Raw genomic sequence first — 16,895 nt, 5'->3', positions numbered from 1 at the left:
TTTGAAGTCCATCGATTCATTCTCTTCGTATTTCGTTATTTCATTACGTTCTCCACCATATATCTTCAATAATACCACTTTTCATCAACGCATGTACATTGTAAAATTGCTAAATTATACAATCGTTCGATGAAATGGAATCTGGAATACACAGTTAAAAAGAAGAACATAGACTAGGCTTTATAAATTAAAAAAAAAAAATGGCATATCACCATCGATAAAACGTGAATCTAGAGAGGAAAACGATGTGAATCGATCAACTTCGAAAGTCGATGCAGGCATAACGCTATAGAACAAATAGTGACGTAAGCTAGATTTAAGAAACGACCGCTATTTTGTATGAATCCCAATGTCGTACAAATGTTCGTCGTGATCACATATCCCAGTTCCCGCGGTGAGTGATTGCAAATGCCCGCAGAAGACATGTTCTCATTCCCGTCGTCGCGTCGTTTCACTCACTACGTGTAAACGTTCCTACTGGGCGATATTGAGCGCCGAAAGGCCCCGTTTGTAATCTAGTCACAATAAAAACCAATTCTACTCTAAGCGAAGTCACTGCTTCACCGTCACCTGTCTCGTCCGTCGTTTTAGTTCAATTGTTCTACGCGAACTTTTATTTGATTTAACAACGAGCAAATATATTTCATACTTTCGCCAAGAAATCTTTTTCTTTTTTTTTTCTTTTAAATAATATTACGATGAAGATGTACAACAGAATCTTCTTTTTCAAATTAGATACACCGTTATCCATAAATTACCAAACACTTTGTACAGTTAGAATAGGGATAAATGAACATTGTGATTACAAAATGAAGTTGATGCCAAAGTTAGTCGTTATTTAAATAAAATATTTTAAGAACGATTATTTAAATAATATATCACCTTATTTGGTATAAATAGATTTTTTCTGAACTATGCCATTATCTATGTAGCTGAAAGAACGTGAATAATATTTTCTTTTATTTTACTTTTTGTTTGAATCAATGCTTTTTAATGATGATTTCTCAAGTAATTTTCAATTCTGTTGCTACAACTGCATGGGAAATATGTACCTACTGACTTTCACACAGTACCTGACACATACGAGTTCGGACTTATTAATCGATTTTATAGAATCAAGTGTAACTCATGGACGAGAGCGTATCGTTAACGATAACATCGTAAAATGTCTTACAAACAATGTTTCAAAATACATAGTCAAATTACTTCAATTATTTCTGTACAGTTACATAGATAATTTTCGAAGAAGGATAGCCTTTAAACTACGGTTCTGTTTTTATTGGTTATCTCTAGCTAGGTTTACTTAACAAAAGATGCGTACAAAGTTCTATCGTCAGAACAGGTTATCATGATTTATACTTGTCAAAAGTACCTTTTCGTATAGAGTTGCGTATGCTGCGGCCGCGAAACCTATTTTCTAACTCCGCGATGACATTAACAAGTTGGATACAATAGTATTCCGTTCGAATGGAAAAGGCAAAATTCTTTATCCCAATTACTCCGCTTTACTTCTCAAACACTTTTTCGTTTATATTTTAATACGATTGAATATCCAAATTTTTCTTAGATGATTTTATTAAAAAAAAAAATAACATGGAATATTAGATATATCATACATCGGCATAGTTCGGACTTCGATTGATTCATCGGGTCGAGAGACAGGTAATTCTCAGTTCGATTATATTACGAAAAAGTAGTAAAAGTAAGAAAAAATATCGATAAGATCTGTGGAATTTTTATCAAATTCCACGCTTGCTCAAAAAGTGACGTAAACAATGAACGTAATAATAATGGTACGAACTATGATGCAATATATTCAAAAAAGACAAGGAGCTTGTCAAAGAATCAAAGAGTAAGGTAGTTGAACAAAGTTTAACGATTACAAATACCCGTTTTGTTATCACTCATTGTCTTCAACTAATTATTAGAACAATTATTACAAAGAATAAAATCGTTTCAGTTGAATTTATCCGTAATTTTACATGTACTTAAAATACCGATAATAAACGAGTATCTAGATATTTTTCAATAGCAGCATACGTTTGATTAACCAGGTAATATACCGTTACGTTCAAATATAACGTTTCTGCGTTTCTTTAAAGAACGCGATATCGTGAAATCGTATGATTTTCGTAGCAAAGGTACGACGTAATCGAGGCACTTTCGACGTTTCAGAGTAAAATTCCGAGCAATTTTTCTTCGCCAATCTGCAACGGTTTAATAATTACACGCTTCCTATTGAATTAAGACAGAAGCCAGGGCAATGAATTCCGATCGATGATTAGACTATTTATCGGTAGTTAGGCCTTCCATATTACACCCTCTCGGACATTGAAGGAGCATCGATAACCTACGGAATCTACATGCATACCGAGCGTGTAACGTGTTGCATTATGGTGGTCGGGGAAAAGCGATAAATTATGCACCCTCCTTGGTGGCGCGCGAAGGGTCGCTCCATGCCTGGCAACCCCTCGTCCCGCTAAACTAAACTAAACGTATATTACGATGATCGTTGTGCCGTTAATGGCACGACACAGTCATAAGATATTGCAGTCCGTATGTTCCTAATTATATACGACAGCGGTGCAGTTCTCGCTTTATGCATTTAACTGCGACAATCGAGACGATATGACGCGGGGAATAGCCATAGAAATTTGCGAGAATTTTGAAAGTATGGCATCGTGTTACAGGAAGAATTTTTATCTCAATGGACAAGAACTTTCGAACATCCTTGCGCGATAATTTATTAAGTAATAATTTTAGTGAATTTACAAATGACAAGACCATAGACTTTTGTTAGAGAAATAGTTTCTTGTAACTTTGCGATTTTATGTTGAATAGGACAAGTTGTATAATTGTAAATCTTGTCGTTTCCATTGTCAAACTTGTAAAGTGTCGTACATAAATCTTTGTTCCCATTACCAAACTTGTTGTACGAAGAGCATTTATTAACTCTGACAACTTGTATAACACGTGTGTATATCTGAAGTTTTGGTAATAATATTAGTTCAATTATGTAAGAGGGTCCTGCAATGCGTCGTTATAAAAAATAATTTATTTTCAAAATTAATTATTATCTTGCCTGTTTTATTTAAGTTGATACCTGTGGAATTTTTATTCTATCGTGTGTATAATAGGAATAATCTGTAGGATTAAATTATTCGAAGTATTTTCTGCTCTTTTGAAATGTATCTTTTGTCGATATTTATGTTTGAAGAATACTGTATTTATGATTTATTTTGTTATCGCTACTACTTTCGATAGAATTGTTAATAAATATGATTTATTAAAGTATCGATTATCAAGTGTGCAATTTATTACGACATGAATCTTTTCTAAATGTACAGAATTTGTTTATTATTTTCGTAATCTATCCTCGCATAATATGCCAAAAGTGGTAGAGTAAAGTGGTTAAGTCCGTTTAACACCACGAAATGGTTACATCATCGGTCTACGTATAATATCTGAAATCCTTAACGTCTTTGTAAAATCCTACTGCCGGTTTAATCGATTTGATAAAATTTTAGAAGCGTTAATTATTTATTTATGTAATTTTAAAGTACGTGGTACAGTTAAAAAAGAAACGGAGATAAAGAAAGTTGCAATGGTCTGTAATCGAAGTACTAATTGCACCGAGACTCTGTCTGTCTGACAGACACTTTTGAAACATCTATTAATTATAGGTCCAATGTACAAAGAGTATTTTATCTCTCTGCAACTTATCTTTGTTCGTAATCTTATCGTTTAACTGGCGCGCGACACACTTATACCAAAAATCTCTGCGCAAAATAAAGATTCTTGCAAAGTTTGATGCATTTCCTTCCTATTTCCCAGCATACATTACGCTAGGTTCTTCTATTTTTGCTTTCCAGAAAGAAAACAAGATAAAAAATGAGACAAGATTTCATCTGATTATATTAAAAACGTTTCAAAGTATAGTATATATTAAAACTTAAGATCGATGAAATAATGCATTTATATTTGACAATGTAAATAAAATTTGCAGGGCGTTGTGACGTACGATAATTGATCAAGAAATAATGTCTTTTGAATAAATAGAATAAACGACACGTACGCATAAATATTATCGAAAATTGGGTGAAAAATATAGGTGAAAATGTTATATCATTGAAAACACGAGGAACGAAATCTTGCTATGTAACGCAGTGTTACTAATACTCCGTTTACGACCCTCAAATTACAAACAGATAAATCTCAAACTATCTAAAAATGTCAAATTCACTGTAAATCACGGAATACGTTGTCACTCTTTCAGAGGACTTCTTTCAAATTACTTTTCCGCGTTTTTCAACGTATTCTTAAACCTGTTTTATTTCACAACCGGAAAGGAGCGCCAGTTAACTGGAGTCCGTCTTGACAAAGGGAATTTTACGCGCGGAAAAAGATGGAATCCCCGCCGATTCTACTTTTTCTTCGCGAGATTCGACTCTCCAACAAGTAAGACTTTCTTCCCTCTTCGGGATCATATCCAAGTACCGTAAAAAAGGGGAACTTTGACAAGTTTTCCCAATATATTACCTAACGCGCAACATAAAAATTAAAATATTTCCATTTCTGTTAAATATCTAATTACGAAATTTCAACTATAAATATGTATAAGATTGTCGTCCTTTTCTTTGATACTATTTGGTCTACGTTCTATTTATTAATAATTATACAACGATATAATATTATCCAACTATTATATACATTATATAATTATACGTACACGCTATATAGCTATTAAATATCGTTGATAATCCACGTTGATAATCCTTCACCAACGATAAACTCACTCACTCCATTCCTTCCTTCAGTAGTTTCCCGCACCAACAATTGCTTCTTCTGAAATTAGTTTTCCTCCTCGTTTCTTTTCTCCTCATCGTCTTCAATCTCGATCCCAATCATCAAAACTCTTGACAATGGTATATCATATATATATAATACTCACACCTGCCAATATCAGCTGCTCCTTCAGTTTACTGTAATAAATAAATAATCGAGTTTTATTCGTTACATATCTTTTCGATACGGAATACGTACAAATAATCGAAATTGACATCTACGTTTTTGCGTAAACAGGCCGTATTCAACGAAACTTCATTGATAATTTCCACTACCTGTTCGCTTATTTCTGTTTCCCGCCGTACTTGTGTGTCAAATTTACGTGGCAACCAACGCGTTAAATAACAGTTCCTTGACAGAATTCGTGGAAATAGCGCGAAGGGCAGCGATTTTTCGACGTCGCGTCGTTTCGTCGTCGAGGTGTCCCTCGGCTGTAAAAAAGCTGGGTTGGGAGCATCGTCATCGGCGTCGGATTAGGAGGAGTCGCAGTAACTCCCGAAACTTCGCCGTTGCTCTTTCTTTTCGACTACGTATCGAGAGCCACGGGTCGCAGGCACGCGGAGCAGACTCAGGCCCGTAGAGATTCGAGGATTTAGCGACGGAATAAAATCGGATACGGCCTCGTGAATACGTTGTTGCCGTCGCCTGTTCCCCCGAGGACTGCTGGAATTCTGACATTGGAAACGAATATCGCAGCTTGTTCACCGAGAACCAAGATATTCCGTCTTCCAACAGCTGCTCCCGTCCTTTATTCCACAGTTGCTCGGGATATTGACTGCCAGGCGAAAGTTGATCGTAATGTGATTGAGGGAATGCGAGGTGGAAATCGAAGATGGAACGAAATGGCGTATAAACGTTTCATCTTACTTTTCTGTTTTATTATGAAACTTACGTTATTACGTTCTGGTACAAGTTACCTTTAATTATTACGTTTCGAAATTTATATCCGTGACTGTCGATCGCAACTATTTTAATATATTTCTACGTAGATCTAACATTTATAAATTGATCCATTCTGGAGGAATTCAATTTATTGAGATAAGTATTAGGTGGTCCGAAAAGTTTCTTTCGTTTTATAAGGAAATATCGGATGCACCACATTTTCCGTTTTATGTTATTTTGTCGAATTGCGTATGATCCATTTTGTTCTATCGGAATAAAAATCACAACGGAAGACACTTTTCGGACAATCTATTATATCATCGTGAAAGTTGTACTTAATTTGTATAAGTTTCTTCAAGCTTACATTTATTACGGTCTACGTATACTATCGTATTTAATAATATTCATTCGTTGTTAATCGTTAATCCCTGAAAGGGTTGAAAACGCTCACCTATTAGGTACATTACAAGGTCTTTGATTCAAATGTACTACGTTTAATCAGTGAGAAAATCATTCTAATATAACAAAGAAGAGATTCCTACGGGTCGAAATAACGAAAGCGGCGACAGATAATTTTCCATCGACGAAAAATGCTTCTTAATACGTTGGAAGACAATTCGCGTTACGAGGAAACGTTTCAGTCCGTTGCAAAATTCTTCCGACAATCTTATGGTAAGCAATGCGGTAACGTCAGAGTCGTAAAACGTCTCAGGCGATTCCGTAGCAACAGTTAAATTAAGGTGCGCGCAACGAGCTTGTCGATGAAAGCGGTGTCTGCAAATAGCGAGCGAAAATCATCGAGTAAAGTTTGTTCTCGAAATTCGAAGGTCTAGTTCCGTGCTGGTTCGAGCGTCATAAAATTCGCGAAGATTACTCGTTCGAAATATCAGGCGTCTGAGCAAGATAAAACGGCAATTAATATTAACTTGAGCAACGTGTCTCACATAGGGTAATAAAGATACCGTGTCTCGTATCTCTGCCAACATCACCGAGAAACATTATCATTGTTCGCCATTGGCGTAGCCTGTGATCGCGTTTACACGACCTTCAAATATCTGAAAGAGTCGTTGCAAATCGCTTTGACCAAGATCAGTAATGTCAAACACTCTTCGATGAATCCTTCTGTACTCGTGACTCAAACCGACGATCTTCGTGGGTTTGTATACGTTTGATCGCATCGCTGAAATTCACTTCTTGGAACAGCTCGTAGATTTTTATCTACCTCGATTAAGCAATCTCCGTTTCCAAAGAGTGTTCAGCAATGACGAAAGATGGTTTTTCAATTTTTTTGAAGTGTACAGAGGTCGGAAGTGGTCCTTGATTTTTTTAAAGAAATTCCCTTTTACTTCGATATAATTTTCGATATTAACTAAATGTAAATATAGTTGCGATAATAATTGACGATAATTTAGATTAGTATTAAACAGCGCACGTCGTGTGCATTCTATGGATTTTTAAATTTTACATAAATAAATAACAATCCGTAGTCTAACAGCGATCTTTAACCCGCGTGATAATTTCTATATTATCTAAATATTTTGGGAGCATATAAAAAATTTAGAAATCAGAGCGAAGTTACTGCAAAACAATGATACAAATTTCTAAAAAAAAATTGTATCTCTATCTCGTCGTAATTTTCGGTAATAATCCATTTCTACGCCGCGTCTTCTATGTAATTATCAAATTTCATTGTACATAAAGAACTTTACTTTTATGTGACGATCGAAAGTAATAAACGCTTCGTACCCACGTCTAATTTACCTATTTACTTTCACTTTCCGAGACAAGACAAGAATCAATTTTTGAGCAGTTTTTGTCTCGATAAAGCGTATAACAAATTGTGTGTATGCGCGGCAGTTATATATGTATATTTCAAAACGGAAGACACTTCTTGAAAGATAAGAAATTTTGAATATTCGAAATAGAATTTCAATGTGTTTAATCATTTTCGTCGGTACCTATAATTATTCGGTTGAGATTTAAATGGTCCTGTTATCGGCAAAACTTGTAGTTATTCCGTTTAATTAAAAGCTATCAACTTTGTTATTAAGGTACTCCGTTTTAATCGACTTAATTCCAGTTTAATCAACTTAATCGAAACACCCATCGGTTCCGTTTTGTACAACTCACTTATTGGATTTCATTTAAGTTTCTTTATTAATTTCACCGTGCAACTTCCATTCATCTAGCTAATTAAAATGACTGTATTCCTCGTCACTTTATTTTATTAACTACTCCGGTTTAAATATTATTAACCTCGTATCGATTAACTCTTCGCATATGGAATATTATTCGCTTTCCTTTTATTATATCCACCTATACAGTTCTTTCGTCCACGTATTCTAATATACAATAAAGACTATTTCGTTATAAGACTAATAAAATAATTACATGTATACGACAGAAAATAATTATATGTACACGACACGATAATAAGATATATTCGTCGCTCTTCGATAAAATTAATCTATCGTGCAAGATTTCCGGTTATTTTGTTGTTAAAGTGTTATTCATCCAGAGAATTAAATTAAAATGATCGTTAAAATTTGTCCACGACATCCATTGTCGCATACTGAAAGTCACGCGTAATTTTCCTCGACTTTTCCTCCTTTCTTCCAAATTCTACGCTTATACAGGTTATACCATGCCGTATCCTGTATATACCGCATAGAGTGGATCTCGAGCAGCGTGTTATTTATTGGCGGTGCGCTGGTTTGAATCGAGCCAAAGCAGCAGACCAGTGCTCCGTCTTCGGCTTACATTCGATACCAGCTGGCTCGTTCGATGTTGAACGAAGTAACCATACGGATCGTTCGTTCGCGAGAAACTAATAGGGTTTGCTAGCTTTAATTAGGTTTCGAGGATAAAAAAATTGAGAGAAAGCGAAAGAAAATGATAAAAAAAGAAGGGGGGAATAATCAAGGAGGCTGAAGAGGACACGGGGTGATGAATTTTAATAGCGATAACAGGGTGAGGGAAATTAAGGAATTGGAAAAAAGATGAAGAAGGAAAGTAATGAATATATAAGACAGATATATCGTCGTGATTTTTACGTGGACTTTAATAATACTGTCTGACGATGCTATCCGTGAAATTTAATTTTGAATTATTTATCTTATTAATTTAACTCCGCCGCGATCCTCGAATTCTTATATTCTAATCTCACTCTTGTTCTAACAAACAAAGGGCGTAATATTTAAAGATAAGCTTCGGGGAAAAACTTGAAACGAAAATTCGCGCGTATTCTTTCAGATTTACTTCGAACTTAGAGGATTCGTTGACGATTGAAAAGTACGATCGAGTCGAGGATATTTCGAAGAATTTTGAATAATTGAAAGTAAGTTAATACATAAAGTTGTGTATTGCGTGTACATCGCGAGTTCGTATAAATAAATGAAATCTAATCCAGATAAAATAGTTCTACAAAATTTATTATATCTTGTATTATCAGAGACTTATCAGTTACGCTTATGATATAGAGTACGCATATGGTATAGACTAATTTTCTATTTTTATATTATACTTGAAATATGTATTTTACCTTGGAATTATTATACCTTGGGATTTTTAATTTACATTTGTCGTTTATACAATTCGTTAAAGAAAACTACTGCTATAATTGGTATTAAAAACATTCGGTAATCCCATTTTAATCTAACTGAACGGAGGATTTTCTTCTCATCGTGTTGAAAAATTGGATAAAGATTCAGGATCCTAAGTGTTCTTCTCTTCTACTTCTTCCAACAGTTACGATGCAACGATTGTTCTCCATTTAATACAGTCGACAGCCTTTGTGACTGTGTCGCAATCAGCGTGAGTGCAAAGTGTGATAGTACTTTAGCATGCACGCTAGCGCTTTAGTATAAAACTGAAACGTGTACCCTTTCTAAATTAAATGATAGTCCGTTTACAATTTCAAATAATTACGTCGGTAGATATTGGATAGATACAGGTATTAATTCAGTATTCAACAGAATAGAGTTGCCGTAGAAATCAATATTATCGCTATACAACAATGTTCTTTCTTTTGCATATTTTTTCAAAATTTACGCACTTTATACTAAAAGATTGTACGATATATCGCAAAATTTTCAAATGATCGACTTTAAACTTTGCTCCATTCTGTGTATAACGCTGATATTGTTTAAATTAAGAAGAAATATATATGAAAAAAAGCATGATGAAAATGAAAATACCAAGATATATAACAGAAATCGGTGCCCGATTATTTTTATGACAACCAATTATTTTCATCTTATGTATAAATGCAAAAATAACGAAAGATCCAAAGATCCATCTACTTTAACTTAACAAGTAAATAATTAATTACGACATCACCGTCAACATTTTCATAGAACAAGTATCCGACGCTTTTCTAGTTTACCGTATTCTTCGAAACAAACGATTTATTTTTACAAAATTCAACATCTTACTTTACACCGTGAACAACCTCTTTCCAAAATCGCTACGCTAATTTCCTTCCTCGTCGAGGAAGCGTCCCTAAAAAGTCGATATCCTTCTGTTTGATATTATTCCCGCGTTAAGGGAGCCCGACACGAGCGTTCTGAATGCCGCGCGTGTAGATATTAATTTAGCCAGGCCGACAAAGTTCCGGGGAAAGTTAAAAAGGCTGCTTGCTCGCCCGGGCACACGCGCCCGCCGTCGCGGCCGCATAATTTCCCGAAACTTTTTACGAGACAGGACACGACGCCCGCCAGTAAGACGATACAAACTAATCTCGAGCACCGACAAACTTTCAGTAGAGACGCTTGAAATATGCCTGGCTGCGACCGCGCCAACGCATGTGCTAACTGCGAATACGGTTGCGTGCATTAACGCTTCCTCAACTGTACGTAAAGCCTCGTTCAGATCAATCGTGTTACATGCTTGAATCCAAGTCGCTCAAATTTATATAAGTAGATTAACTTCGAGTTAACGTTCGTACGAGTCAGGTTATGTATTTGAATCGAAGTCATCTTGAGTTCGAGTTCCCGTCATACGAGTTAAATTACTTGACCGAAGTCGTCTTGACCTCGAGTTTCTGTTCGCATAGACCAGGTTACTTGGCTTGAAGTTGTTTTGCATGCGAGTACGTAATTTCACTTCGAGTAGGTATGCGCTAGTTCACTGTACGATCATTCAATTGGCAACGAAATGCCTTTGAGCTTCGTGCACCGTGTAACCATCGATAATGATTCTGATTGCCAGCAAGTAGCTTTTGTTCCGAAGTTTCGACAAATTTTTACAGAACATCGATTGAGACTTATAATACACGAAATACAAGTTAAATCAAATTTCAACTTGAAAACTCATTTAATTGTTCACGATCGATCAATAACCGATAAATAAGCAGTTCAACGATCAATTTCTTCTATCGAGCGAATCGTAAATTTTTAAGCTTAATAATTGTTTAATAGTCATCAAACGATCAAACGGAGAATTTTACTCTAGACGACCGCCTAATCGACGTGCTTTCGAGATAATTATTATATTATTACATTTTTTTTAATATTAAATACCCGCATACTATTCGAGAGTGTGTGTGACGGATCATTCTCGATGTTTCTACAGGATGCCCATGCATAGATGCATATCAGGATCATCTCTGGTACTACATAATGCATCGCCGCGATTCCAGTTCCCTTCTACGTTTTCCTGTATCTATTCGGCGTATACGGCGCATCGACTAACGTGTTTCAAATGGAGCCTTTTGTGGCCACCGACTCGACCGAGATTGAATATAAACGCGGGAATAAGAAGCCGTTTTATCACGTTCTCCGTTCAGCTTTTACTCTAGTGAAATTGAGGGCTTAGAGACAGGGGCTTAGAAAATCGGGCAAATTCTTCGTCTCCTTCGTTCGCCACGAAAATGAAATGACACCGGGCATTGAGGATGGCCTGCGTCGCGCCACCTTACCACCGACCTATTCATTTAATTCTCATGGTAATCGCTATTCGTGCTTTCGAATTTTCCGCGTTACGCGCCGTCCTGCTTCCTCCTCTACGTCGCGTGTCGTTCAACCGCACCGTGTAACACCAGTACCACGGTAATTGAGTATTTTCGCTAACGGAAGTTCCGAGTTGGCTAATAGAATCGAAGATTTAACCATGTGCCCGTTTCCAACCCGATTACCTCATCCCCGCCTTAATCGCCTGCTCGATGCGGCGTGAATTTTGGAGCAGGAGGAAAATATTTAATTTTGGGGGAAGTTGGAACATCGTATTGGCCTTTGGAAATGAAGCACAGTCGAGCCCGTATCCGAACATCCTTTATCCCAATAACGTCTAAACATTCTGTTAGCCGAACAGAATGTCTGCCGGGAAGATCGTTCGTATGTTGCAAATACTGTTATTATACGGGTAATTGCATGTGCCAGAGCATAAGCAGCAAATGAAAATGGCGAGGACGCACTTTCTTACGTTAAAGTTTTGCACGGTTTAGCGGTTAAAAAGCACGGAGCCCTTAAATATTTACTAAGACGAATTGACAGTTTCATTGACCTCGAATGTTGGGATTTTTTCATGGACGTTTGATCTTCTGAAATTTTAATGGGTTAGCAGATCGTTTCAGCGATACGTATCTACATACTGGATCGAGTGGGAAAGCTTTATGTGTAAACACAAAGTAATATTAAGTAAACTTTTTATTTTCATATCGAAGGTAGGTAGAGAATTTTCAATATTATTGACAAGTTAAGATTTCCTGACTTTGATGCTTTAATTCTTCGGGATCTTTAAAATATACTCTGCTTATTTTTTTTTCTAGATTTCTGTTTTTAATGTTTTTTAACTTTTTAGTAAAAAAAAAAAATAGTAGTTACATATTTTGACGTCAGTTCTCTGTTTTTCACAGATAGAATTAAAATACGATATATTTATCCGTAGGAGGAAATTTATTACTTGCTGCAAGTTATTTTTTAATACGTATGGCATTTAAAGTGAATTATTTATCACACGTTTACTGCTACATATACCGCTACTTTTTTACAGCATGTGCGCCTGAACAATATACAAACAATTTACACAAGTATACAACGTTACATTCGTTTATTACATACACATACGATCATGCGTAGAAAAAAGGATAAGAAATATTTCAAAAACCCTAAAGACAAATCAATCACATCCTCACCAGTCGACCCAATCGTCGAACATCGTATCCAATCATTTCGTTTCACCACCATAAACAAAACCCAATATCTTCTTTCTCTTTTTCGTACAATAACATTAACACCGATTAATCGATCGAACAGCGTATCACAGGTGCAACACCGATATATACGAAAGACATGACCGGTTCAAACGTAGTTCGCATTTGAAAATTTGAAATATCGAAACAGCATTCGGACAAAACCTATCGTTCGAGAGGGCGGAATTCGTGGGATAAGACGAAGGCACGTGGACGAGAAAAATATGAGCGTTCGGAAAAGGAGCAGAGAGTCGAAGACGAGCACGCACGCACGGTATCGTTAAAGTGCAACTGACGCATGATTCAACGTTCTGTCGTGGAAGAGGATCCGAAACGAAGAGCCCGCACCTGCAGGGCACTTTGAAGTAAGGTAGGTAATCCCTGCTCGCACGACGGCTACTAAGCCTCCATGATTTAGAAGCTCTTGGAGTATTTTAAGAGTCCCCTTTGCTCTGCCACCCCCGAAAACAGCCGCGTACAAATACTCGGACCCGCGACTGGAATGCAACACCGGGACCATCGTCGTTTTTGATTTCTTAATCCCTGTCGTCCCATGTATCGGGTAGTTGATCGAAAACAGTGAAACAGTGACTGGTTCAGCAGCGTAGAATGGACAAATACAAGGTGAGATACAAAGATGTAAAGAACGACGTTTCCAATTTTGAGAAAAGTGTTACGCAATCGGCTTACCGCATATTCGTCTTGCAGATTAATAATTAATATGCCGATGAATGGTGAATGAATAGCGGTATATCGTGAATATAAGAATATTAATTGTCGTAAATTGTAAATTAATATTGTTAATTGATAGTTAACGATAAGCGAATTCAGAAGTGTATATTGAAATGGAGCGTTGTTGAGAATAATGTAAAATATGTTTGACGATTAGTAATTGGATCTCGCTCTTAAGAAAAGTGTTAAAAATATTGTTCGCGCGCTACAAGTCACGATAATGATCGTTGATGTGGTAGATATATCAAATACTACGATTAATAATTAAATTACCTATTATCGTCCATCATTTATAATAGATGTCATACTAATCGAATTAATAATAAATTAATAATCGAAAATAAATTTTGGTATACGATATACAACAAAGAAATATAAAAGGTACAAATGCAATTAAACATTTTGAAACACGTTTAAAAATCATGTATTACGAGATTATCAGAACTGTAAGGAATTAAAAAGAGTAGATATTAGGTATACCTATCATCTTTGTGAGTTTCAAAAAATGAATTATATTTTTTCTATTTACTTATTTAATCATATATAATGTAAAGGATATTCTGTGAAAGTTTCATTAAAAAAATTCCGAAAATTGACAAAATTATAACTAAAATTGTCTAGTTGATCAAACTTGTCTGACTGACCTATAGCGTCTGTGTCTACTACGAGAGAGAGAAAGAGAGAGAGAGAGAGTGAGTTATTATATAGAAACGATATCATATAGAAACTTCTAGGTAGCACATCGTTGTTGATTAATTGATTAAATTATTGTAACATGGAATGCGAAGCGATATAAATATATTAAACGTTTTACTTTGAAAATGAGAAAAATAATTCTACATTTATATACATTTCATCTTTAGTAAACGAAACCGTTGGAAGCAAGCAACTCCAAATACAACTCTTGGAGAAGCAAAGGAAACGTGAGAAGAAATACAAAGATCTCCCAGTCGATCTTGGACAATAAGCCTGTTGAAAGAGATATAACGCGAAGTAACAAAATTCTACCCTAACTCTGTATCGTGTAACCAAGATCTTGAACACAGAAGTTGCTTTCTTTATATACGTCAGAGGAAAATTTGAATAATATCAGCGAAATTATAAAGTGACGACACGTTATAGATTAATCGATCGCAGATGAATGTAAAGTTTATAATATCAATGATTTCTTTCCTGTTATATTTTTTGTCCGCGTTATATAAAATATCTCGGCTGTTTTATTTAAAACACCCAAGTCGTTGTGGCAGGTTGTCTAATTAATTATGTATACAATTATTTTTATTATAAAGGCGTTATTCGTTTCATACGTAATATGTAAAATAGTCGTAGTATTTATGTCTACATAAATTTGCTTCAAATTAACAACATTGACCATTATATAGTATCAACAAACATTTATTACGTTTCCGTCTATAATTTAGCACCAGTCCTCCGTTTTAAATTATCATAAATCTGTACAAAATCGTCGACTTCAGGATTTCCTAGTACGTATTGGGAATTTGAAGTAGATCTGGACACCGCGAGTCAGACAAACGACTCGTAAATACAATAGATCCTTCTAAATCTTTACATTTCCAAGATGAAGATTTTACGATGAATGATTTTTTAATGTGTTCCAATAATATTTAATTGTATTTATATTTTTCTATCCATTCAGAAAATGAAATATAACGATTAATTACATTGGTATGGAAAAATTGGTCTTATATATTTCCTAAAATCGCTATTTAACTTATGTACGTCTCGGAATTGATTTAAACGATTCGATAGACTTTTTCGAAATTTACTTTGTGGACTCGAAAGAAATTGATGTTGATAAGATGAAACTATTACGACTCTTCTAAAAGAAGGAGAAGGTTTTATGGTTGTCTTAATTCAGGTCATGTTAATCGTGTATAACGTTTACATTGTTATAATTCATGAAAGAGGCCAGAACTACGAAGCAAATAGTATACGTAATAAGTAAACATTGCAAAAGTCTTTTAGAGCGTTCTCTATGATAATTTACGTACGTGAGACACAGTGTATGTAAGTATAGTTATCGAAAGTAGGAAACACGCTTTTTCATCGTTTTGAAACGTCTGCGGATATTCTTAATTATACGTGGAATATTTTTCAATGTATTCAAAACGGATCTAAAAGTATAAATTCGACTAAACATTGATAGAGCAGAACACATTTAGGAAAGATCTATTATATTCATTATCTATGTCGCCAAGGGTTTCCTTAATTATATTCATAAAAATATGAATTTACATAAACCTCCATAGTCCCCATATAACGCAGAATACTGAACAAACTAAAATTTGCCAGAGTTTTCCAACAAATGTAACGAGTAGGTAATCGAGCGCTTAAGCATTAAAACCAAAAAGGAAAAGAACAAACAACAAAAAAACCCAAAGTCCGATATCCAGAAAAACGAAAGATACTCGATCCCCGGGACAATTTGTCCAAATATCAAACTAAAAGTAGAGAATTAGACGGGAGTGCGATGTTGCGCAATTCGAGCTCCGAAGCACATTAAAGTCGGATCCTAATATTCGAGCGGAAAGATAGCCTGCACCTTTCGGATCTCCATTCCTCAAACAACATAATCCCCGGAGACTAAACTTCTTTCCGACGTTCCACGGGCAGCCACGTCAAACCAGCACACATCGTGAGACCGAGAAACGGACGGAAGACCGTGTAGAAGAAGAGAGGATGGTATGGGGGATCGGTAGCACGGAGAGAAACAGAAGAGGAAGAGAGTCTGGACATCCGGAGGCAATGGCCCTCTTCAGTAACCGTAGCTCGCTCTCGAGCTACCCTCCTGGGCTACCCACCACCTTTTCCGACCTACGAACCTACCCACCGCCTTCCCTTTTCGCTCGTTGAATCTAATTACACCCGCCAAGACCCACCCGCTCGAGAGGGAGACACGTAAAGCTGCTAAGAGGAACGGAAGAAGAGGTCGTACGGTCCCTGGAGCGGAGCAAGAGGGACAACGGGACTCGACAAAGGGGGGTTGGAGAGTCGAAGGTTCGAAGGAGAAAGAAGGAGAGACCCGGAGAGATACAGAGAGAGAGGAGAGCGTGGAAAAGCAGAGCGTTGCCAAGCGACGGGAGCCATCTTGGAGGGTTGCAGCCACTAATGGCCTAATGAATTTAATGGAGGCTTCCCGGCATAGAGTAGCAGGAGAACTGAGAACCGAGAATAAGAGGGACAGAGCAAGAAGGAAGCGTGTTCCGAGTGGAACCGTGAGGAAACT

This window comes from Bombus huntii, chromosome 7 (genome assembly GCF_024542735.1).
Source record: "Bombus huntii isolate Logan2020A chromosome 7, iyBomHunt1.1, whole genome shotgun sequence".
Lineage (NCBI taxonomy): Eukaryota > Metazoa > Arthropoda > Insecta > Hymenoptera > Apidae > Bombus > Bombus huntii.
The sequence above is the reverse complement of the archived record's forward strand: the minus strand, read 5'-3'. Positions refer to the sequence as shown.